At 35.8% G+C, this 25,679-nt stretch overlaps 1 protein-coding gene across 1 annotated transcript in view; it reads left to right on the forward strand.

Moving 5' to 3' along the window:
* The window catches only part of LOC145683884 (cubilin-like), a 1,291,374-nt gene that overhangs the window by 789,614 nt on the left and 476,081 nt on the right, over positions 1-25,679 (forward strand). The window lies entirely within an intron of this gene.

Consider the following 25,679-nt stretch of genomic DNA (forward strand, 5'->3'; position numbering starts at 1 on the left):
GAAAAAACGAGAAAGATGAAACCTGAAAATCTCAGAGGGAATATTATAAGTGTGGTTGAACTTTCTTATGCCACAATGTTGAATTTAAGGACTAGAGGTGACAAAGATAAAGGAGAATTGTTGCGAGAATTGACGATAACATTCGCAATATATGGTTACTGGAAAGAAAGGAATCTACAGAACTATCAAATCTCAAAGCTTGTGTGTGAAAATTTAACGAAACATTAGTAGATGATGATTAGAAAGCGTTCAATGAACCACAAAACGTTACCTATATCCAAAGACCTATTTAGTTAAGAAAGTAAAACAATGAGCCTGCTATAACAAAAGGAAGCATTAGTAACATTAAATATGAAAAGAAAATGCACATTTTCGTACACCACAACGATAATTTTACAACCTCTATGAAACAATGAGCGACTAACTACCAACGGAAAATTTTACATTCCAAATAAGGTTTGGGCAGTATCTTCCAGATATTAATATATATACGAGGGGGGACCCAGAAAAAACGGTAATTGTGCTGCAGTGGGGAGGGAGAGTGGGGGAACCCATTGTTGTACCAATTGTCCGTTACGATCACGTCACCTGCGTCAGTGTGCGAAGTTGTGTCGCTGTGAGTGTATCGGTTCGCTCTTGAGAGTTTGTTTAGTAAACCAACTTTTTCCAGTTCGGCGAAAACGTGATGGCAGGGCGGTTGTGAAATTTGGTTTCCTGTTGGGGAAGTCGGCCGCCGAAACTACTGTAATGCTGAAGACTGCTTACGGGGATGCTACCCTAAATAAAACCAGAGTATACGAGTGGTTTGCACGTTTTAAAAATGGAGAACTGTCAATTGAAGACCAACCCTGTTCAGAACGCTCCTGAACGGCAAGAACTGACGAAAACGTCGAAAAAATCAATGCCCTCGTTCGTGAAGACCGTCGCCGAACCATTAATCAACTCTGTGAGATGTCTGAAATATCGTGGAGTTGAAATCAGAGGATTTTATCAGAAGATTTGCACATAAGAAGGGTTGCAGCCCAATTTGTCCCTCGCCTTCTCACAGACGAGCAAAAGGAGCGTCGACTAGAGGCATGTGTTGAACTTCAAAATCAGCTCAAAGAGGACCCTGACTTTTTTGCCAAGGTGATTACTGATGATGAATCGTGGTGCTATGGCTATGACCCCGAATCGAAGCAGCAATCAAGCCAGTGGGGGAGGTTTTGCCACTGTGGAGGAGGTAAAACAAAAATCGTTGGAGATCATAAAAAAGATCCCGATAAGTGATTTTCAAAACTGTTCTGAACAATGGAAGGATCGTTTGCAGAAATGCGTTGCGGTCCATGGACAATACTTTGAAGGTGATGAAAATTTGGTGTAAAAATATTGAGAAATAAAGAAGTTACGACGAATTTCCCATTTTTTTGGGTCCCCCTCGTATATACAGTATATAACATTCTTATTCGTACACATTGTTTTTTCACACAAACTATTTAATTTCTCCATTAAACTACAATATTGTGCTAGCTAATTGTCAGGTTTGGATACATTAGGGCTTTACAAACAGAAAAACATAGAAAAAATAATTCGTATCAAATTAAATATTAATTAATAAAAGCAAACAATGAGAGAACCCCTGTTTTCGTACAACTTTCCTATTCGTACACACAGGCTATTATACCATAAAAAAATCATAAGAAGAACACAAAATTGGTACATGCTAAGTCTAGCCTTGTGTTTACTGTCATTGTCCTGTTGAAATCTGTAACTATTTTTTGCACACTGCTTGACATTGTTCTTTAATATTTCACAATATACATTGGCATCCATAATGCCATCAGTAAACTTGATGGTGTATGACATACAGGCCCACACCATAAGTGACCCACCACCATGTTTAGCTCTGGGGGGGGGGTGTTGATATTATTATTCTCTGTATTTGGTTTTCTCCATACCCTACATACCCCATCTGACCCAAAAAGGTTTATTTTCGTCTCATCGAACCATATAACACTATCCTAAAATTCTTGATCCTTATCACGATGTTGTTTTGCAAACGCAAGGCGCTTCTTTCGATTTTCCTTACTTACATGCGGCCTCTTTCGCGCGATTCGACCATGATACCCATGTTTCCACAACACACTTCGGATAGTTTGGTGACACATCTGCTTCCTGGACACATTTTCCAATAATGGACGTAGTTCGGGGACACTTAATTTGGGATTTTCTCGAACTCTTTGCAGAATGAAACGTTCGTCGCGTGCTTTTAATTTACGTTCCTTTGGTTTCTTCGGTAAAATCCTCGTTGAATCGTGCTCTCTGAATTTTTGTACTATGTACTGCACAGTGGAGTGTGAGCTATTAACGGTACGTGCTATTTGACGTAAAGAATTTCCTTTCAGTGCTAAGTTTATAATTACCTCTTTTAGGTTGGAACCCAGCTCCTTCTGCTTACCTATTTTGATCCGTGGTGTTCGAAGGAAAGTACGCGCTGCAGCTACCACTAACACAGGTCACCTACACCACCCACTCTGCTTCAATACAAAACGAAGAATACTCGTGAATAATAATATTATTTGCGATTAACACGACACGTCATATTAATGTACGAATAGAAATGTTGCAAGAAAACATGGTGTTTTTCTTTATTACTATTGAATATTTTTTAATACTACTTTGTATTGGTTTTTAAATTGAAATCTGTGATCAACACCTCCTTTACTCATATACACATAGTAGATATAAAAATAATAAATTTAAAGTACACATATGTTACATTTTTCTCATAAATTCAGGTGTACGAATAAGAATGTTATAAACTGTGTATATATACATAGTGTTTTATTTGTAGAAATAAAGGTGTCGGTACGCTGGATTTTAGGTTCATAATGATTAAAAAATTGTATACCTTTCAGGGTATAAAATAATTATTAGTATTAACAATAATAATAATAATAATGTCCCGTACCATTTCACTGGTCTTGTAAGTAAAAACTCTTTTATATATATATATATATATATATATATATATATATATATATCACGATGCTTTAGAAACGTCTGATTCTTATATCTTAATTTTATAACACAATAAATGTAATGATAACCAATAGTCCTTAGTGATTTGATTCTTGCTTTTTCTCTTTTGTAAACGGAAAAAGTAAGCTGCTATTGTTTGTTTTCAAAAGGCATCAAGAGTTCCACAAATACTGAATTTCAATAGCAACACACATCCAGTACGTTCTTCATAATACTAAATATGCTGCCAAAATGTTCCGCAAACTTGTACTAAAGTGATGGATACTCTATGCGGAAAGAAAAAAAACTTAGGGGATGTTTTCAGTTAATCCTCTTCCTAATAATGAATAAAAACAATTAATTGGATACATTAAAATAGGAATTGAGCAAAGGTTCCTCTGCGGAGAGAATACAGAGGTGGAGCCCCACAGAATTTTTGTACTGGCTTTCAGTTTAGTCGAACTTCAGCGACAGATAAATTTGTTGGGATTATTTCGTTGTCTCGAAGTCAGTTTTTCAAAAAAAAAAAAAAAAAAAAGTCGATTCAGAACCTTTAGGAATCGTCCACGTATTACATAACATGGCAAAGGGGAGGAAAGGGTTCGGCCTTGCTTTACGAAGTGTGACGGGGATGAGGAGGGTGTTTAGGTCTTCGTTGCGCAACACATGTTTTTTGCTATAATTTGTATTTTTGTTCTGAGATTTATATGCAATCTTTGAAACAAATAATTTTATTCGGTTCTTTTAATTTTTACAAATAAACTAGCATAATACCCTTTTTTCATACGTAGAGAATACCTTTCATTTTGGACATAAAGGGCACCAATCAACTTAGTAACCCCAAAAACGATGAATTCGATATTAATATCGTGTCATTTTCAATTATTTTTACGTCACCATCCCCCTTAGGGGTATTAACGGGGACTGAATTTTGATTTAAACAGCATCGAAAGTGTCACTGTTAATCACAGCGATCGCGAAAACTATATATTCGACACCAATGTCGGTCATCTTCGAACATTTTTATATGCCACCGCTCCCCTTCCCCCTAGTTATGGGGCTGAATTTGGATTTAAACAACTTCGGAAATATCACTGTTCATCTTAGCGATCCCGAAAACTATGGATTCAACACACGCCCGTATCCAGCGGGGGCCCAAGGGAGCCTCCTCCTAAATTTTTGCTACCCTCCCTAAAATTTCCACGGTAGACTTGCAAAATATGGTGATGAACTATAATGTGGTTGGATCGGCCCCCCTATATTTTTGGGCTGGATGCCGGCCTAACTCAACACCAATATCGTTCATTTTTTAACATTTTTGTCACCCCTCCCATTCCTCCAAGTTGTGGGACTGAATTTGAATTTAAACGGCATCAAAAGTGTCACTGTTTATCTCAACGACCCTGAAAACTGTGGATTTGACACTAACATCGGTCACTTTCGATACTTTTCATATACCTCATCTTTCTCTCTCCCAAGCTGCACTTTCAGAGTGAAATGATAAAAACATCCCACGCCTGGTATTCGTTTATGTTGTAAATTTGAATCGAAATCGGTCAGGTGGTTCAAAAGTTAAGTTACAAAAATAGACCCTTTCATTATATATATATATATATATATATATATATATATATATATATATATATATAGATAGATAGATAGATAGATAGATAGATAGATAGATAAATAAATAAATATTTCTATTATTTTGGAAAATTGCGAACTATAGTTTATATAAATTGAATCATACAGAAGGGATTCGAAGATGCAATAGGCACCAGCATGATTGGTGACGAACCCTGCATGTATTACAATACAATAAAACTCCGTTTAGTAACTATCGCAGCATTGCATTTACGGCACACGCTCTTCTGGAGTTAGTTGTTAGTGATCGTGTTCACCATTTGAAAATGCCTTCGTGTTCCCACTCATGTCGCTATTTCTGAGAATATTATTTAAATCTTTTGATTTGAATCATTACTCACTCTTTTCTTCTAATGGGTTTTGCATATGAAACAGAAGAAATTATTTTTGGTGAAAGAATATTTTCTGCGACGAAACGATTCACGATTTGCAGTACCAAATAATAACTTAAAAACCTAATTCGTCGGATATTCATCACATACTTTTTTTATTTTTGTATTTGAATGTTTCTAAAGATATCTTGTTTATTCGCATTCTCGCACAGATTTAGAATAATAAGAATTTGAAAAGGGATAAGCTGAAGTCCAGATCCAAAGAAAATGCTCGAAATCTTGTTCACAAAACAAGACGTCCCTGCTTCTTTACGGTGCAACCATTTTGTATCTGTGGTCAACGAGGAAGAGAAGTTTTCATCGTAAACACTGGCGGACTTCAAATGTACATAGTGTCCTGGATCTCTAAAAAAGAGGTCGATATCAGCTCTTTATATCCTATTTCACCTGCATCTTCCGGCAGTATTTTCTCATTGTCATCATCGGTTATCTAAAAGGATGAGTGCGATCTCCTTGGGAAAACGACAGGAAGCAGTTTTGAAGAATTAGGAATCGTTAATTAAGCAATCATATGGGGTTAAAATATTATTACGGTTTACTATTTTCTAATACTTTGATTTATTGGCGGAAACACTACAAATAAATTCAGAATACTAGCATTTTGTAATAAAAAGTTCTACCATTAAAAATAGTTTTCTTTAAATTGTAATAACGCCCGAAATAAGCCAAATTGGTGAAAAAAATCAAAAAATGTTACGTAACGAATGAGGGAGGTGTTTTGCCTTGCGTTACGAAGTGTGACAATGGGGAGAGAGGGAAGAAAAATTGAAAAAAAAATAGCGTTACGTAATATGTGGACGGCCCCTTGTGGTTTATATTACCTTGTGAGAAGGAATTTTAAAAAGGGAGACGCGAGAACGTGCCAGCGAGCGAAAGACAGAAAGGCCCAAATATTTCTAGTCCCTGAATACAATTAACTGACTTCAAGAAGAAACAAAGATTCGCAACTCTTTCTCTTGAAAGGGAACAATATAAACTCTGATTTCCAATAAAACTATATATTTACTACTTGGCATTTTCGAGTTCCTCTTCAACCTCTTTTTAAGACAAAAGAGAAAATATTCCGTTCTCATTAAAAAGGTGCCGATGCGCCGTACCGTTGCGTATCTCCAGAAATAAAACACTATACCGAAAAACCGTAAGAGAATAAGTTTATACGGACATATGGCGAAACGTTACAGAGCTAGGGCTGTCCAAAATCACGAAAGAGCTCCTCCGTGGCTAAGTGGTTAGCGCACGCGCCTTTAGCGCGGGAGATCCGGGTTCGATTCCCGGCGGGAGCTCATGTGGTTCGGATTCCACGTTAATCAGTAGGTCCACGTCTCATATAGCCTCGCTGCTGAACGGGACGATAAACTCAAAATCAACTCAACTCAAAATCACGAAAAAGCTAAATTTCAACAGACTCTATTTCGAATTCCAGAAACTGTGGATGGTGCTCCTTATCAGCGTAAAGGAAGGCATGCATACACAATCCAAAAATGCATATTTTATTAATTTTTAATAGGTGTATAGCATGTTCCCTACAGGGTGTAATTCTCAGATATGCTCTAAATAGAGTTTTCTGATAAACTCTGATTTTAAGGAAGGTCCAAAGGAGGCAGAAGGTAAGCCTTGACAAGAGTGGACATCCAGTGCTTCGGACGGAAGTTGGAAGTGTTCGGAATCGGCAGCTCCATGTTTTTTGTTGTTGTTGTTGTTGTTGTGGTCAGAATAACGTGTGATGCGATGTATTTCATCACGGTATATTTCACGTTTTCTTCATTTATAAGCATGAAAGAAAACATAGCTGCTTGCGTGTTTCCGAGTACGAGAGACTGTGCTGCCGATAATTCTTAACACTTCTGACATCGCGCCAAAGGATTCCGTGTTTACTGCCATCAAGACTTATCGTTTGCCTACTTCGGACGAACCATAAAGTCAGAGTATATCTCAAAATTCCGTTGATGGCATGTCTATGAATTTCATCCTATGTACATCCATTGAACATTAATGAAGTGTGCATTTTTGGACTGCGTATGCACGACTTCGTTACGCTGATAAGGACCACCACCCACAGTTTCTCGAATTCGAAATAAGGCCTCTTAAAATTTGACTTTTTCACGATTTTCGACAGCCCTAGCTCTGAAACTATGCACTTTTCCCTACAGGTCCATATGAACTTTTTTTCTTATTTTGGTGCAAGGAATCACCTCTTACAGTTTGTCGGTTTAGTTCATTAACATCCTGTATATGAACAGTATATATATATATAATATATATATCCTGTATACATATGCTCAAATTGCCATTAGTTGCGAAAGTATATTCAAGATATCTATTGTTCCTTTGCTGTTGGATAATAATGAAACGGATACCATGCAGAAAGAATGAGTGTACATCATCAACTCGTTTCTGTAGTCCAATTGGTTTTCAGTGCATTCAAAAGTTGATTCTTTTTTACGTATTTCTACGTATTTATTTATATAAGTAGTTATCCAAGTAGAACGCTAATAGATGAGAAATCAGAGAAGTAACAATGTGATTGGCATTACTTCTTGGCATTGTCAATTGTTGGGAACAAAATAGGCAATGCCGTCACAAAATCCGTGAAGTGTTAGAAAGGAAGAAGACACTTATCCAAGATACCTTGATGAATGTGTTTAAGTTTGGTAATGGTACAACTAATGATGAAAATATTGCTCACAGATTCTTAGGTTTAAAGGTTTAAAATTGACAGAAGTAGGTCATGAGCTAATCTTTCGTTTCGGAACAATATTAAGAACAATTTGATATAAAATTTTTAAAGTAATTAATACCCTTTTCTAAATAAGTATTAAAACGAGTACTATAAAGATTTGGTTTAGTTTAGTTTAACGTCCCACGATATGCCTCCTAGGTTAAAGAAGATGTGGACCTACTAATTATGGTGGAATCCGAACCACTTTGGTCGTTCAACTGTACCCCCACCGGGAATCGAACCCGGAACCACGCGAACCTAAGTCAAGCGTACTAGCAACTAGACCAAGCGGGGGTTCTAAAGTACTAAAAAGAGTATAAAAATTAATATAAGAGTATATCAAACTTATCACATGAAAGTGAGATACGTATATGAGATTGCATTCTGATATGTAAAACCAACAATACTTAAAAATCTTATTGACATATGCAAGCACCTATTTTACGATTGGAAACTGTTCACAAGAGGCCGTTGAATAAAATAACAAAAGATGTCACAAAATGTAGAGAATGTTATGTAAAAATTGAAGAAGAGACACTAATTTGGACTTCGTGCACATATCAATGGTAAGTTCTGACCCGCCAATTTTAAGGTTAGTTGAACTTGCAGAGAAAGAAACAAAAATAGAAAACAGCCTTCGGAAGTGATTGCTCTCCTGTGCATATCCGAAGAAATAGAAGATAAAAATTATAATGACAAATCTGTAAAGTCTGCTTCGAAAGCAAGTTAGGCCGTAGCTTTAGATTTCGAACTTCTTTTACTTGTGTAGCAAATCACAAATTATTATTTTAAATTATATGCTGTACTTTTTAAAATTAATTGTGTCAAAATATTTTTCTCCATCTTTTCCGCTAAATCGACCACTGTGCGCCAAATTATTGTGCTAGTGTTTTAGAACAAATTCTCTATTACGTGAGAAGCAGTAGAACGAGAGTATACAATGAACTTAGCAGACAGTGATAATGTAAAAAATAGACTTTATTTCTGACTTCCAAAGCATGCAAACTGTTGGCACTTGATTATGTTGTGCGAGCGTGACGTAAGTGAGAATTGTGTTGTGTGTGGCGAAGGATGACAGTGTCTAAAGTAATGAAGGACTATAAGATACAGGCAAAACCACCAAAGAGAAACAGAGGTCGGATACAAACCCTTAATGACAGATTCCATTGATCATTAGGTTTCCCTGTGAAACCGCTAAAAAGGTACTTTAACACTTTAACATGGTTGGAGTGTGCTACGAACATGCCGTATGGTAAGATTAATCATCGTTCATGAGCCGTGGACGTGTTTGTGGTGACGGATGCCCATAGAAGTGCATGATGTCTAACCATGAAACATGGCGGTGGCTCTGTGATGCTGTGGACCGCAATATCCTGGTTTTCAATGGGTTATGTGCTGATGATTACCGATCACATCGCTGTCCGTGATTATGTTGTCGTTTGAAAGGACCAGTGCACTCTGTAGTCTACTTGTTTCCTGGCAACAACGTCATATTTCAAGATCATAATGTGTCCATTTACACAGCTGGAATGTTTACGATGTTTTGAGAAAGATTTGGATTACGTTGTGTACATACCTAGTTCAATCATTCTTCAGACTCTAACATAATTGAATGTCTATGGTTCGTTTTGGGGATACGAGTTAATGCAGATTTCCACCTTTATCCTCTCTGATGACACCGACTGATGCATTGCAAGCGGAATGGTGTAGTATTCCAGAATATACTATTTACGACCTTTATGACTCCATTTCTATCTTATCAGACCTCTTTCGAGGGCTAAGGTAATCCAACGTCATATTAATCCGGGAAGTTGACTTTTTTCAGGTGTTTCCATTAAATTGATATGAACAAATCATTGCTGGTCACTGCTATCGGTTTGTCCTGTGATGTGTGCAACCATTATTTCTGCCCTGTCTTAAGAAAGCTTTTAACCCCTTGATTCAGGAAACTCTCGCGTTGTCTCACGGTGTTAGATCTATACTGGGAAATCTCTGAGCTTTTACCGAGAACCGAACCCGGGATTACGAGTATTAAATGCACGTGCGCTAATAATTTTATTTATCTCGTCCCAACCAGGGCATTTGTCTTCATGGTGTACTTAACATTTTTACTACTTAATTCAGTACGACAGACACACGAACACAGAAACCTCGAAGACGCTTGAAATCCACAAATGATTTACACGAGGACTCAAATCTAGCAAGTTCGTAGTGTTTACTAGCATCAAAGTGAATATACGAGGCTTATCGTTATCAGTTTTGAAGATGGAAAAACTTATTTTAGTAATTAACAGTTGCTTTGAAAATAACCTGTTTCATATTATTTGAAGTATATGGTTAATTTGGTCTAATATTGAATATGATGCTTGCATCATTGTACAGTGTTTATACTTTCTTCAAGCTTACTATATTTAATTCGGGTACCAAGGTATATGAACTTCGGGAGGGGGCATTGATCTTACACACTTCCCCCCGTATGTTCGCTTATGTCTAAGAAGTTTGACGTTTATTTCTCTTGGGACGTAGGAATTCATCTTATTGGGTAGGATATTGGGGAAGACAAGCTGATAAAATCCTCAAACTTCAAAAAGAAATTATGCTCCTTCTTCTCTGCACAGCAGCACTAATTAGCTTAGCTTTTTTTTCAAACTCTTGGGTAAATTATTTGTTTTCCTGCGAGGAGTTTTGATTGAAGTCATTTGGGAAATGAGAGTTGTTAGAAAAAAGATCTACCGAATTCTTACAGCCGAACAGGGTCGAACTGAGAAGTTTTCGATAGAGATATTTATTACGTATGCGTATTCTATGTAGATTAACTGGCTGATCAACAGTAGTATATAAAGTGGTAATTTAAAAATATCCTCGCAGACCATTTAAACGCTCAAACTGTAAGTTCCGAAACCACATAATTTTATTCGTTACATTCAATAAAACATAAAGTGAGGATCTTGGAGATCAAAGGGTCTAACTGAATTTTAAAATAAAGTTTATTTATGTACTCTCCACAATGAAATGTATAAACTGGGAGGTGAACCAGGACGCTCTGTACTCATCGGTAGATCCTTGAGTGGACTGTGATGTGGTGCACCTTCTAGTTAGCATATTGTGCTGCAGAGAGTCCTTTTCTGAACATAAATAGCCTTATTGGAAGAGTCTGTACAACTTATATCCCTTGTATTTTGGGGCCGTCAACTGAGCTGTCTGAAATCAGTGAACTAAATGCATTTTGAAGCTATCAGCAACCACAAGGGAAGTATGTAGTTTTTCATGATTTGTGATAAATTACCATTTTTAGAAACAATAGTAGATAAAATCACATGAAAAAATTATCTAAAAATGTGGTAATCTACCTTTCTTTGTGGCATCTGACATACTGTTTTCTTTTAAATTTTACACGTAGTTGTTGACAGCTTAAAAATGCAGTTACGGTGGTTCACTTTGGTTTCAGATAACTTAATTACTATTGATGGAATGCCATATTATACATATACATAGCACTCAACTTTCATCGCTTTGATCTGCTTACGTGACAAGCAACAAGGACGTTCTTCCCTTATATCAGGAGTACTTTCCATTCTACACTATCTTGACAGAGTTTGTTAAATATGGCACCATTATTCACTTTGCTTAATATATCCCTTTCGCACTGCATTAACAGAAAAAATTCAAGGTTGTCTTGAGCGAGATTCGCCCTTAGTCTAGATTTAATAATCTTAAGTTTGGAAAACGCTCGCTCACAACCTTTTGTATACGAGGGATCGTAAGAATGTATTTGTACATTTTAAAGAGCTCTGTATAACGTAAAGAATACATGCGATGTTCATGTATAATTTTGATGCACTCGTGAGGCAAGACTTGAAAGGTTTCTTTAATTTGATTTCCTGCATGCTGGTTCAATATCTTTCCATTCTGTTTGTTCTTCATACTCACTAGTTAATTCTTCACTATCATACTCTGAACACCTCTTTGCGATACGTTCGCCAAAACCTCAACAAATGATTTGCATCGTCGATACGTTTCCCCTTTATCTATGCTGGGAATTAACTTACAAATTTTGCTCATTGCATTTGAGAGCAGTTCATCTTTCAAATCAGATAACTACCTTGGATCACGCCAAGTCTAAAACAGGTTTTTGTGTTTTGAAACCCGGTTGGTCATACTTTAATTTGGTCAAGGACAACATTGAAAACACATAATTTAAAACTTTCCTCTTCTGTATTCCTTATGATTTCATGAGATGCCAATTCACCACTCATTTTCTTTACTTTAGGTACTATTCTTTTCGGGAGCTCTTTCTCAATCCAAAAATCTTCAAGTGAAGGACACTTTTCTACTCTACACTAATCTTTTCCGACACTACTCTTACAAAAGTCTTTGCTGCAAGACTAACTGTGTCAAATTTACTTCTTGCTTTATTTAAGCCATCCTGTGCAGCGGAAATGAACTTCCAAAGTTGGACACGACCAAGATTCTTACTTTGAAGGTAATCTGAGAGCAGACTAGTAATTTGAAATATTAGTAAAAACATTATGTCACTAAGCTTGTTTCGTAGAAGACAAACTTCTTCAACAATGAAAGGGTATCATTGCGAACTTTTTGATTGAATTCATTGGAATTACACTAGTTAACAAAGGTTTTGTTACATAAAAGGAAATACCTGTTCTTAAAGGAACTTTTTGCGCTGAATTCGAATATGCACTCGGTTTTTCTCTATCACGTACGATTTTCCCGTAACAGAGGGATGTTTGGGAAAATCCCTCAAAAATTTCCCTTTTCGTTTATTTTACACCCCAAGATCTTGTCCCCTTGCATATACTAACATAGAAATTATACCTAGGTATACTTTGATTCATATTTAACAAACCCTCCAAGTTTCATAATAATCGCTTTATTCTTTCTAGAGAAATAAATATGTTTGTATGTATACTGTGTGTACTGTTTATTGCACCTTATAGTAATGCTTTCAGATCTCTTAAGTTGAGGTAAAACGTTTTGCTTTATTACCACAAACACATATATAAAATATAATAAAATATAATTTACAAGTGTGACAATTTACAATAAACAATAAATACAAATGTACCAAAAGGTCATGAAAAGACAATCAAAACTATCACAATATATGAAACTTCCATTGGGTTACAAAAACGTACACTACTTCCTTCTTTTGTAAGAAAAGTTGCATTCTCTAACAAGACCCCAACAATAGTCCCCCATCATTGAAGGATCCCATCGTCCCTGGTACCTTTTCTCCATTGCCATTATATCTTGGTGGAATCTTTCCCCCTGTTCGTCGCTGAGAGCACCTAGGTTAGCAGGAAAGAAGCTGAGGTGGGAATGCAAAAAGTGGATTTTTAAAGACATCCTACAACCCAACTCTTTGTATTTCTGTATCATGTCCTGTACGATTTCTGTGTAACTCTCAGCTTTGTTATTGCCCAGAAAGTTGCGCACAACACACTTAAATGCTGTCCAGGCAGCTAGCTCAGCACTGTTTAACTTGCTGTCAAAGCTATCACCAAGCATTAATTTCCTAATTTGGGGACCAATAAACACTCCCGCTGAAATCTTAGCATCACTCAGGTTAGGGATCTTATCTCGCAAATACTTGAAACCTTCACCAGATGTGTCCATGGCTTTGACAAAGCTTTTCATAAGTTCTAACTTGATACGAAGTGGCGGTAGAAATATCTTATTAGGATCTACCAAAGGAGCGTATTTGACGTTGCATTCTCCAGGTACGTAATTCACTCTAGGTTCCCATTCCTTCACTTCATAATGTTTGTCATCAGCTCGGCTATCGCATAAACATAAAAAACATTGGTACTTCGTGTAACCGCACTGCAGTCCTAATAAAATACCAACTACCTTGAGATCACAACATATTTGCCAACAATGGTCCTTGTAATTTATAAGATTTAGCAAAGTTGACATGGTGTCATAGGATTCCTTAATCTTCACTGAGTGCGCATGTGGTATAGAAGGTTTTTTTTATTTCCATTATGTAAAAGGACAGCTTTAAGGCTGACCTTTGACTCGTCGATAAATAACCTCCATTCTTCTGGAACGTAAGGAATTCCTAGCTCCGCCATCAACCCATTTATATCCGTACATAGCACACATTATCTTGCATTGAGAAATAGCTTGAAAATTGAACATGCCTTTTCCTGTACACTGATATGTTCGTTTCTGCATCCAATAAGTTCCACTGCTGGAGCCTTGATCCCAGAAGTTCCGCCTCTTGTTTTGTCAGGTGCAAATCACGGACTAGGTCATTAAGTTCACATTGCCGGATGAAATGTGGCTCGCGAACACAGTCAGGGATGAACGTTTGATCCTTGGATGTACATGTTGATGTCGATGGTTCATCAAGGTCATGATCATCATCAGAGTCTTTTGGCCATATCTCTTCCCAGTTGGTAGGGGGCTCGGGAAGTGGAAGTTCATCCCCGTGCGGAATAGGTCTAATTGCGGATTTAACGTTGGGATAACTTATTGTGTATTTGCTTTTTTTAGAATGTCCCTTAACTACTGTGAGACAAAAATAACAATCATCCAGATGGTTGGTGTGTTCTCTCCACACCATTGGTACAGCAAATTTCATGAACCTCCGTTTCCCTTGGGCCCATGCAAGTAAAGTGACGTAGCACGACGCACAAATTATGTTGGGTGCCCAAGTTTTGTCCTGATCTCCCACACGACATCCGAAATATATATAATATGCTAGTTTCACCGATGGCGTAATGGATCTACACTGTCCTTTAACTACAAACTGGCCACACATAACAAAAACTATTTGGTGAGTTAACACACGAACGCCGTCCTCTTGACGCCATTGTACTGATCACAAACTAAACTTCTGGTCTTACTTGGGTATAATGCCGATAAGATCAAACATGAAAGCACTCTTAGCAGCAAAGACAACTTTGAAAGTGAAGTAGTGTTATACCACACGTCAATATAAAAATGTACAAAACTCCCTCACCAGGTGTCAAGAACACAAGAAAGAAAGAAATGCGCGGGGGGAGGAAGGAAACGATACCGTAGTGGAAAATTCAGACTGCATTAGTTCATTGTTGTCAACAATGAGTCTGTATTCCATTCTTTCTTTCTTTTGCATTCTGTTACATTTGATAACAAATATTGATAACCATTTCATGAACAAAACAAAAAACTTCGAGAATTGTATATATATGTATTAAGATATATATATACTGTACGTTTAAAAAAATATACGTTGGAAGTACATTCTATTTTTATACACGTTTCTAATTTACAGAGAGCAATACAAGTGTGTTGTTGACTATGGTAATTTTCATTTTTATGTCTGTGTTTGTAGTAATAAAGCAAATCGTTTTTACCCCAACTCAGGAGATCTGAAACCATTACTATCAGGTGCAGTAAACAGTGCACACAGTATACGTACAAATATATTTATTTCTCTAGAAAGAACAAAGCGATTTTTACGAAAGTTTTAGGGTTTATTAAATATAAATCAAGGTATACTTAGGTATAATTTCTATGTAATATGTAAGGGGACAAGAGCTAGGAGAATAAAATATCTGAAAAAGGGAAATTTTTGAGGGAATTTCCCGAAAATCCCTCTGTTACGGGAAAACTGTACGTGATGAAGAGAAACCGAGTGCATATTCGAATTCAGCGCAAAAAGTCCCTTTAAGATCAGGTGATTTTTCTCATGTAACAAAAAAAAAGTTTAAATTTGTTAACTAGTGTTATCAATAAGGAAGAGTGTAATCACAAGTTCAACGAAGACTGGCTTTGATATGCTCTCTGTAGCAGCTCTACCTTCCGCCCAATAATAAAAACGGCCAAATGTACTCCCATGCGCAAAAAATATTCCGCGTATACTGTAACTCACAATTTTTCGCAATTATTCCATTTTCCATATGTTTATTGGTAAAATTCAGTTATTAGGACGTGGAGATAATAGAAAGCAATCCATCTGGGGAGATATTTCCCAAAAAATATAATAAAATAATAAAAATATGAGCGAAAACAAAATTATGTTCGGTTTTGTGTATACTGGCAATAATGTTTTCGAGGGAATTTTTGGAGTAGCACAGCACAATTGCAGAGGGAATAACAAGATTAGTAGGAGAAGAGCTGAACCAACGAACTGGAAATTGGAGTAAAATATTGCATTTATTGGCTTAAATCTAGGGTGTAAATTGTCTGCCAAATATAAATTAGCTTCTGTAAGCAAGATGTTATACGGAAATACATAAACAAAGAGAAAAACTGTTGTCTTAAGTTTGGAAGTGACATGCTCTATAGCCATGAGCATTTATTTCTTAAGAAAAAGATAGGCAACAAAATAAAATCTGTGTGGGCAAGTGGGTAGAGTGACGGACTAGTAATTCTTATACTGTTTTGACACCAGATCGAATCCCATCCGGTCCTGTTCAATTTTTTTTATTTTACAAAACATTGTAGAAAGTGTATAATTTTTATGTTAATAAAACTTAAACAAAACAATTAGGAAATAACTTTTTGTTTCCTCTGATGACGTATTTATTTAGAATTAGCTTACTATTTATTACTAATAGCGATTGTTTTTAGTTTATGGTATGGTATGCTTAACCGTTCTCTCTCCGTTTTTACACAGTTTCAACTCACTGCGAGTGTCTGTGAGTCAGGAACAGGAAAAAAAAACAAAACAAGAGCAACCTGCAGCTTTACACACAGCGTGAGGAACACAGTCACAGCGATAGCTCGTTGTCATGAAGAAAAAAAAACTGTTCTAGTGTTTCTGTGTGTGTGTTTCTTTTTAAAGTATTGATTCTCTCTCTCTCTCTCTCTCTCTCTCTCCTTTTGTTTCATATCCACAAGTGCAACAAATGCAAGTCTGTGTGAAAAAAAAATCAAGAGTGCTTTTTTTAAACAAAACTAAATTTTACAGCTCTCTTTGTGAGGAACGCGAATGCTTCCAAAAGATGCCATTAATATTAACTATAATCGTACCGAATTATACAGTAGCGTGGAAAACTGATAATAAAATGATGTAACATGCATAAGCTTTTTATTCTAGAGTAACCACACATTAAACATAACAAATTAAATTTTTCGGATTACAAATTATCACATTACGTGTCGGTGTAGGCCTATTCGTTTTCACATTCGAGCGACGAAAAAAGAAATTTGGTGATAGTTATAAAAACCGAATACCAGATTTTAATAAATTCAAGTTACATGGCTCCTACATATCGAAAAAAATGATTTTTCTATGTCTGTCCATCTATTTGTCTCTCGGTTCGTCACGCTTTTACACGCACTCAAATAGAGGCCATACTGTTCAACGTATCTGCACCGAATTCTAGACATAACGTTTTAATAACATAATATGTTTCGAACTTTATGTCCTTCTACACCTAAAAGCAAGGGTAATTTACTGAAGGATTAAAATTTAAAATAATTCAATTTTCTCAAATAAAAAAAAGCTGTGACGATTTTATTTACTTTTGATAAATATATATTTTATTAACAAATCTCCACCACATATGAATAATTTTTCTGAAATAATATATATGATGTAATTTACTGTATGGTATGCGTTCTTTTTGCACAATTTTCTCAACCACATTTCATAAATAAACGTATCATTAATTACCTAACAATATGACAACTCGTTCGAAGGAGTAGCTTAATCTTAGGGTGAGCTTTCCCCCGATGGTTTTCCCATTAACGCCTCAGGCAATTTTGTTCATATTTCGTAAAGAAATATTTCATTAATAAACTAACATAGAGCATAAATAGTTTATTCCGATAACATACAGAAGAAGTGGTTTTCTCAAGGGTTTTTTTTTTTTTTTTTTTTTGGACAATTGTCTCAGTAATAACTGAGACAAATTTGTTCTAATTTCAGTAAAAATATTTTCTGTAATAATCTTACAGTATGGTATAACTCGCTTGTTCCGAAACGAAAAATCCAAAAGAGATAGTTTACTTTGACAGTGAAATTTTTCCCGACGATTTGCTTAAAAATTACTCGATATACTGTCAAAATTACAGATAGAAGAGTTTACCTTTGGGGGTAAGCTTTTCCCGATGACCTTCCTAAAAACAACTGAGGAGATGTTTGTTGTTCATATTTTATAAATACGTGTTACATAAATAACCTAGCTATATGGTATAATTCCCTCATCCGGAAAATCTAGAAATGGTATATTACTTATGACAGTAAGTTTTACCCTGCGATTTTCTCAAGAACGACTCAGGCGATTGTGTTCGTATTTCATGAATAAATGTTTTATGTAAACACTAACAATATAGCATAGCTCGTTTGTACTGAAAAGATCCACAAGGGATAATTTATTCTTGGGAGGTGAATTTTTGCATAATTTTCTCAGAAATTACTCAGACGCTTTTGCTTATAGTCCACATACAATTATATCCTTTATAATTCTAATATATGGATCGAGTTATTTCTAACGGAAATATAACCAATGGGTACTTTACTTTTGGGCCTGAAGTTTCTTCTAGCAAAGTTTTCCAAAACATTATTTTATTCGCAATTTCCCAAATAAATGTTTCAATAACAGTTGCAGCCTAACATAAGTCAGTGTAAAAAATTCGAGCGAGAAAGTACAGTGCGTTTACTCCGTACCCTTTCTTAAATATATTTTTAAATGTTACACCTAATCACAATTTTCCGAACAAAATCGAAACTTCTTTTTAAATGTGCCTTGTTGTGGTCAAATGGTTCAAGTGCATTGGTTCTGGATTAGATTTCCAGTGAGAGCTAGTGTATCTTCATCCAAGAGATGTGACACGTCGGTGCAAAGAAGAAAGTGTTTAAATAAGCCTAACCAAGCTAATCAACAAAAGAAATAATACAATGTTACGAAATTATCGTAGAAAGGTTGTTAATATTAGGTAGGTAAGACTGGAATGTCCAAACAATTGTCAGTTCTAAAGGTCTTTGTTTTCGTCCGGCGGGAGCTCATGTGGTTCGGATTTCACGTTAATCAGTAGGTCCACGTCTCATATAGCCTCGCTGCTGAAAGGGACGATAAACTCAAAATCACATCACACATCTTTGTTTTCGCCTTTGTTTTAGCTCATAAATGACTCTGTTCATAAGCTCCTTAGTGGTTAGCGTACGCGCCTTTGGCGTGGAAGACCCGGCTTCGATTCCCGGCGAGAGCTCACGTGGTTCGGAATCCACGTTAATCAGTAGGCCGACATCTCATATAGCTTCATTGCTGAACGAGACGTTAAACTCAAACTCAATGTCTTTGTTCATAAATGTCTTTGTGTATGGTTTTGCATATACGTGGCATGGACATTAAATTTTGATTTCTACGCCATATGTATCTAATTACATACACACCTATAGAACGAACACAACAAACTTGGAATATCTACATTGTTAGCGTATGGAAAATAATCACGCTTTACTGTACAGGACAGCCGTGTGTATGGAATTCCATACACATGGCAATCAACGTATTAAGAAATGTAAAATAATAAGAATTATTATTATTATTATTATTATTATTATTATTATTATTATTATTATTATTATTAATAATAATAATAATAATAATAATAATAATAATAATAATAATAAACAGAAAACGATACGATCACTTACATAATTTATAAATATAAGTTAACATTTAATAACCATAAAACTGCAATGGAATTAAGTTGTTTCTCTCTCTCCCTGAACGCTACAGTCCTCATTGTTCTAAGGCGTAGAAGAGAACTTGTGGCACCCACGATTTGGGGCGGTGTGTGGTCACAACTTGGTATCCCTTTGTTGTTACTCCTAGCTTTCTAGACGGATGCAGTTATTACCGGTAGAATATACAAGCAAATAGACTTTTGTATTACTATTAAAGTAAATAATTACACTCATTCCTTCAATGTGATACTTGTGGTTGCTTAACCGTATACAAACAGCTGATCCATGGAAAAATCGTTAATAATAATAATAATAATAATAATAATAATAATAATAATAATAATATTAATAATAATAATAATAATAAATAACAGGAACTCGACAAATATTCTTGCAAATAATAGGAAAAAGTTTGCGTCACACTGTTCACTTTGCTGGACACACCAGTGTGGCGCGTTATACCGATTGTGGCACACTGGAATGTAGGATATGTTTTTTTTTATTATTATTATTTTCCAACTATTCCAACTGCTTCAATTGAAATGGATCTATAATAATAAGAGAATGAATTTAGTCTTCTTACCCTTCAATTTAGAAATAAGGTTCGCGAGAATTTCATAAAAGAATAATATACTCAGAATTGTATATAGTAGTTTCTTTTATTCGAAATTACATTCTTCCTGCAACTGTTTTTTGATTGAAATGATTTGAAATGAAATTTTTAAGTTTTACGTCGCACGATTATGCCGGATAGGCTAAAGGAGACAGTGATGATAAGAAATGAATGAAATGGTGGAATGAAAAAAGTGGGATAAAACGGGAGAACCTCCAGAAAACCCACGCACACAGTGTTTGTCCAGCACAAGATTCACTTGGCGCGAGCATAGATCGAACCAAGGACTCCATGCACCAAAGGTGAACGCTCTACCACTGAAACACCGTGGTCTCTGAAATTACTTATGGAACTACCGAGAACTATGCTGTAATATTTGAATGTGCTCCAAGTTTACAATAATTAGTTTAGTTAAATTCATTATTAACAATTAAATAATTGCATTCATTATTAACAGGTAAATGCTGCCGATGCAAAGACTTAAATCTAGCGATACCGCGAGCGTAAGTATTAAACAGAGGGATTTTAAAGAGCCCCCTGAGCTGGGGGCCCTGGGATCCATTGGCTCCGCCCTTAATCCGCTAATGCCTATAGATTATAAATTAAAGGGGACGGGCCGGGTCCGTTCTAAAAATTCCGGCCCGTGCAGACCTCTAGCTCCTGTGTATATGCTATCTGAAAATACAGTAGAGTCTCGCTTATCCGACATAAAACAGGCAGGCAGAACGCCGGATAATATGGATGTGTTAAGGAAAGACCTATAAAAAGTCAAACTATGATATAATTTTACACATTATGCATATAATTATTATCTTTGCAAGAAACAAATATAATGCATTGACTCAGTGACGTATCCAGCGTGAGGTCCTGGAAGCTGTCCCTTACCAAACCTCAAGCACTTTTTAATAAACCTACTTTTTCCCTTTTGAGGTTTTTTTTTTATGTCAGATTACTTTGAGTCAGTGTCCAAACTGTGGACAATGCCTTGTTGTTATAATTCTAACAAGTAACACTTCCCAAGTGTAACACTCCGATTTTGATAAAATTTGGCAGGTAGATACTATACATAAAATAAACAAATAAGTGCTTTTTCATTTCTTTAATTTTTTTGCTGAAAAACGGTTTTAGGGGGCAAAAGCCCTCACCCAAAATTTGAAAGTTGACGCTCGAAAGGCAAAAACAAGTGGACCAAAGTGAACGAAATTGTGAACAGATATTGCGGACATAAAATTAGGGAATACGTGTTTTGTATTTTCCTGGAAAAAACGGTTAGGTGGGGAACAGATCCCTCCAAACCTTTGATCATGAAATATCAAAAGTGCTAATAACAGTATGTCAGAAGTGCCTAACTTTACATGAGGAATTGGAACAAAACTTTGTGTTAGGACAATAAGCAGAAAATAAACAAATTCGGCTTTTTTATTTCCTGCGAAAAAACGGTTTTAGAGGACAAAAGGTCCCCCCCATGAATTTTGAAATTTGACGCAAGAAAGGCAAGAAAAATGTACCTATCTGAATGAAATTGTTCACAAATGTTGTAGAGGTAAGATGAGGAAATATTTGCTTCGTATTTTCCTGAAAAGAGAAACAAACCTTTTGAGTGGACCGAGGCGTTGAGTGTCGGAAGGATTGGACCGAAGCGAATGAAATTGTCTGTAGATAATGGACATGAAAAATAAAGCCTCTCGTGTTTCACAAGTGTCTCCATCAGATTTCTTCAAATTTGGCAGATCAACAACAAGCACAAACAGTATAGCGTATTTTGTAGTATTTCACGAGGCAACTTTAACCCTTACAATGTTTTTCCGCATAAACAAAAACACGTGCCGATTAATTTCCTGTTTGCTGTTGATGTGCCAAAATTGATAGGGACATCTTTAAAACTCGAAAGTCCTTATTTTACATACAATCTATACAATATCTACACACAATTTCATTTGCTTCGGTCCACTCCTTCCTGCACTTTTACGGTAATATTAACTTTGTTTTGGAGGGGCTCTAGGCCTCAACACTGTTTTTTCATACAAATTAAAATGCATTTCATTTATTGTTTTGCAAATTGTCCCTATACGAAGTTTCGGTGCAATTCCCCATACTCTTTAGGAACTTCTGACGTATATATACTTATTTGCACTTTTGATATTTCCTAATCAACAGCTTAGAAGGTCCGTGCCCCACTCAATCGCTTTTTTCCAGGAAAATACTAAACACAATTACCTCAATTTACATCTAGAATATCTGTGCACTATTTCAAAATTTTGGGTGGGGAATTCTGCCCCCTAAAACCAATTTTTCGCAGAAAATAAACCTTTTTTTGCGTATTGACTCTACACAATGTGTCGTTCCAATTCTTCATGTCCTTTAAGCACTTCTGACATACTGTTATTAGCACTTTTGATATTTCACGATCAAAGTTTTGGAGGGGTCTGTGTCCCACCGAAATGTTTTTCTTTTTTTCAGGAAAATACGGAACCCATATTCCCTCATTTTTCGTCTACAGTATCTGTGCACAATTTCATTCATTTCGGTTCACTTCTTCTTGCCTTTCGGACGTCAACTTTCATCATTTTGGATGGGGGATTTTGTCCCCTAAAACAGGCATTCGTTTAGTTTTTGCGTATTGTCCATACACAAAGTGTCATCGGAATTCTTCGTTCTTTACACACATCAGACATATTGTTACTAGCACTTATGATATTTCATGATCAAAGGTTTGGAGGGGTCTGTGTCCCACCTAACCGTTTTCTCCAGGAAAATACAAAACATGTATTCGTTCATTTTACGTCCGCCATATCTGTGCACAATTTCGTACATTTTGATCCACTTGTTTTTGTCTTTCGGGCGTCAACTTTCAAAATTTTGGGTGAGTGCTTTTGCCCCCGTAAAACAGTTTTTCCGCAGAAAATAAAAAATCATGTATTCGTTTATTTTATGTGTAGTATCTGCCTGTCAAATTTTATCAAAATCGGAGTGTTACACTTGGGAAGTGTTACTTGTAAGAATATACCGTAATGCCATTGATACCAGGTGGAATTAAAGAACACTTTTAAATGGGATTACAATTTCGTTTCCGGTCTGTTTATAACATTACTGTATTAGAACGATACACTCATTGCCATTTGCTATTTTTGTTATGTGATATACGTAGCAGACAGTTTTCCTTACATGTCTCTAGAAAATATTTTTTGATTTCGTGTGAGTTAGAATTAAGTTTGACCGGTTCATAAATGACAAGTAAGAAACGTTTAAGAGAAATACAGAACTGTTGCATTATTATTATTATTATTATTTTTATTATTATTATTATTATTATTGATATTTTTGAAACATTAGAATTACGTGCTTACGAGGATTCGTGTCGGGTCCCCTCCGAAAAGAAAAGCTGGATATGTGCCTGCACTGAATGATAGACGTATGAGTCAAGGTATAGACGAGCGTGCTAGGCGATCGAGTCCAAAGCATGAAAGACAGACTAAGACACAACTTGCAGTTCTTCTTGCCGATTGATGCTGCTTTTTACCTGATATGATATGTCGGATAATAATGTGAAATAAACGAAGGTCAAGACCATGGCGTATTGGTGTTTCATGCACCTAAACCTGTAAAATATTTGTGCCGAAAACATCTTTCACTCACTAGCTAAATTTGAGGGTATGATCACTCATCTTGCCTTATAAAGTATAGTCTTATAAAGAATATATATAGCATAATAAAAACTTAAGACCAAATTCAATGATTTTCTATAGTTTTCTTTTTTAATAACGGGAAACTTGTTTATTTCGTCACGATAAATCACGTTTGATACTAAGATGTCTGTTTCTGACTATATATATTTTTCATACTTTATTGGAGACAATTTTTTTTTTTAAGAAAAGAGGATGATAAAGAAAGCTATACACCACCATAAACTGAAAGCAATCGGTATTACTAATAGTACACTAATTCTAAATAAATACGTCATCAGAGGAAACAAAAAGTTATTTCCTAATTGTATTGTTTCAGTTTTATTAACATAAAAATTATACACTTTCTACAATGTTTTGTAAAGAAAAAAAAATGAACAGGACCGGATGGGATTCGATCTGGTGTCAAAACAGTATAAGAATTACTAGTCCGTCACTCTACCCACTTGCCCACACAGATTTTATTTTGTTGCCTATCTTTTTCTTAAGAAATAAATGCTCATGGCTATAGAGCATGTCACTTCCAAACTTAAGACAACAGTTTTTCTCTTTGTTTATATATTTCCGTATAACATCTTGCTTACAGAAGCTAATTTATATTTGGCAGACAATTTACACCCTAGATTTAAGCCAATAAATGCAATATTTTACTCCAATTTCCAGTTCCTTGGTTCAGCTCTTATCCTACTAATCTTGTTATTCCCTCTGCAATCGTGCTGTGCTACTCCAAAAATTCCCTCGAAAACATTATTGCCAGTATACACAAAACCGAACATAATTTTGTTTTTTGCTTATATTTTTATTATTTTATTATATTTTTTGGGAAATATCTCCTTAGATGGATTGCTTTCTATTATCTCCACGTCCTAATAACTGAATTTTACCAATAAACATATGGAAAATGGAATAATTGCGAAAAATTGTGAGTTACAGTATACGCGCAATATTTTCTGCGCATGGCAGTACGTACTTACGTACTTACATTACTTACTGTTCCAGCTAACCATTCCAATAGCAACAATACGTGCAGAAGAGTTCTGTTGTATAAACATATTAAGGTGCTTGTAGAACTCTGAGAAATGTTTGTGTTTCATGTAGTAATCCACAGAAGGATATGGAAGCTGGAAGAGATTGCGCCGTATCTCAAATTACAAGGTTGAAAACGGGCATAACACCATGTGTGAATATGGTCGGGAATCACAGGTACCGTGCTGAATCATTAAATTTGCCAGAAGGGTATTTTATAACTTTTACGTTTGAAAAGAAATGTTATAACAAACATTTCTGATTTAGACCTTCGAGTCCGGGATAACAGTGCTACTAACTTAAAATGTGCAGAACACCGACATAGAATCATATATATATATATATATATATATATATATATATATATACAAATTTGGACCCGGAATCCAAATTAAATAGTTGAAAATGGTACAATCACAGATATAGAGTACTCAGAGATAGGTTATTTTAACTCTGTGGATTCAATGTCCAGAAAAACAATCAAGTGGCACTTCACTATATTCGACCCAGATGCCGTTGCCAGTAGGGGGCATAAACCATTCATTGAGGAGGGCGCATCAGCCCGCGAGCTGGTCACTCCGACGCTGCAGCCGAATACTCTTTACGCCAACTTTTGCTTACTTGCAAATAAGAAACTAAAAAGAATAGTGTGGAATCTATGTCAGAAAACAAGTTGGCACAATATACCATGTATACGAGCAATTCTTCACCTGTTCCGTTCAGTATTCATAACAAGGAACAGAAAAATAGTAATATAGAACGAGGGATTGTTATGTTTCTACGATAGAGTTGAATATATCTTTTTTTAAAGCACGATTACAGCATTAAACAGATCTTGTATCATATTGCCACTAACATACAGAATGTACTTTAGATTGATCGGTGTGACCAATGATGATTTCAGATTTGCCCAGGGGAAATATTAACACATGTAGTTGTCAGTATTATAGCGAAA

Source organism: Thermobia domestica, chromosome 4 (genome assembly GCF_964235325.1).
Source record: "Thermobia domestica chromosome 4, izTheDome1.hap1.1, whole genome shotgun sequence".
Lineage (NCBI taxonomy): Eukaryota > Metazoa > Arthropoda > Insecta > Zygentoma > Lepismatidae > Thermobia > Thermobia domestica.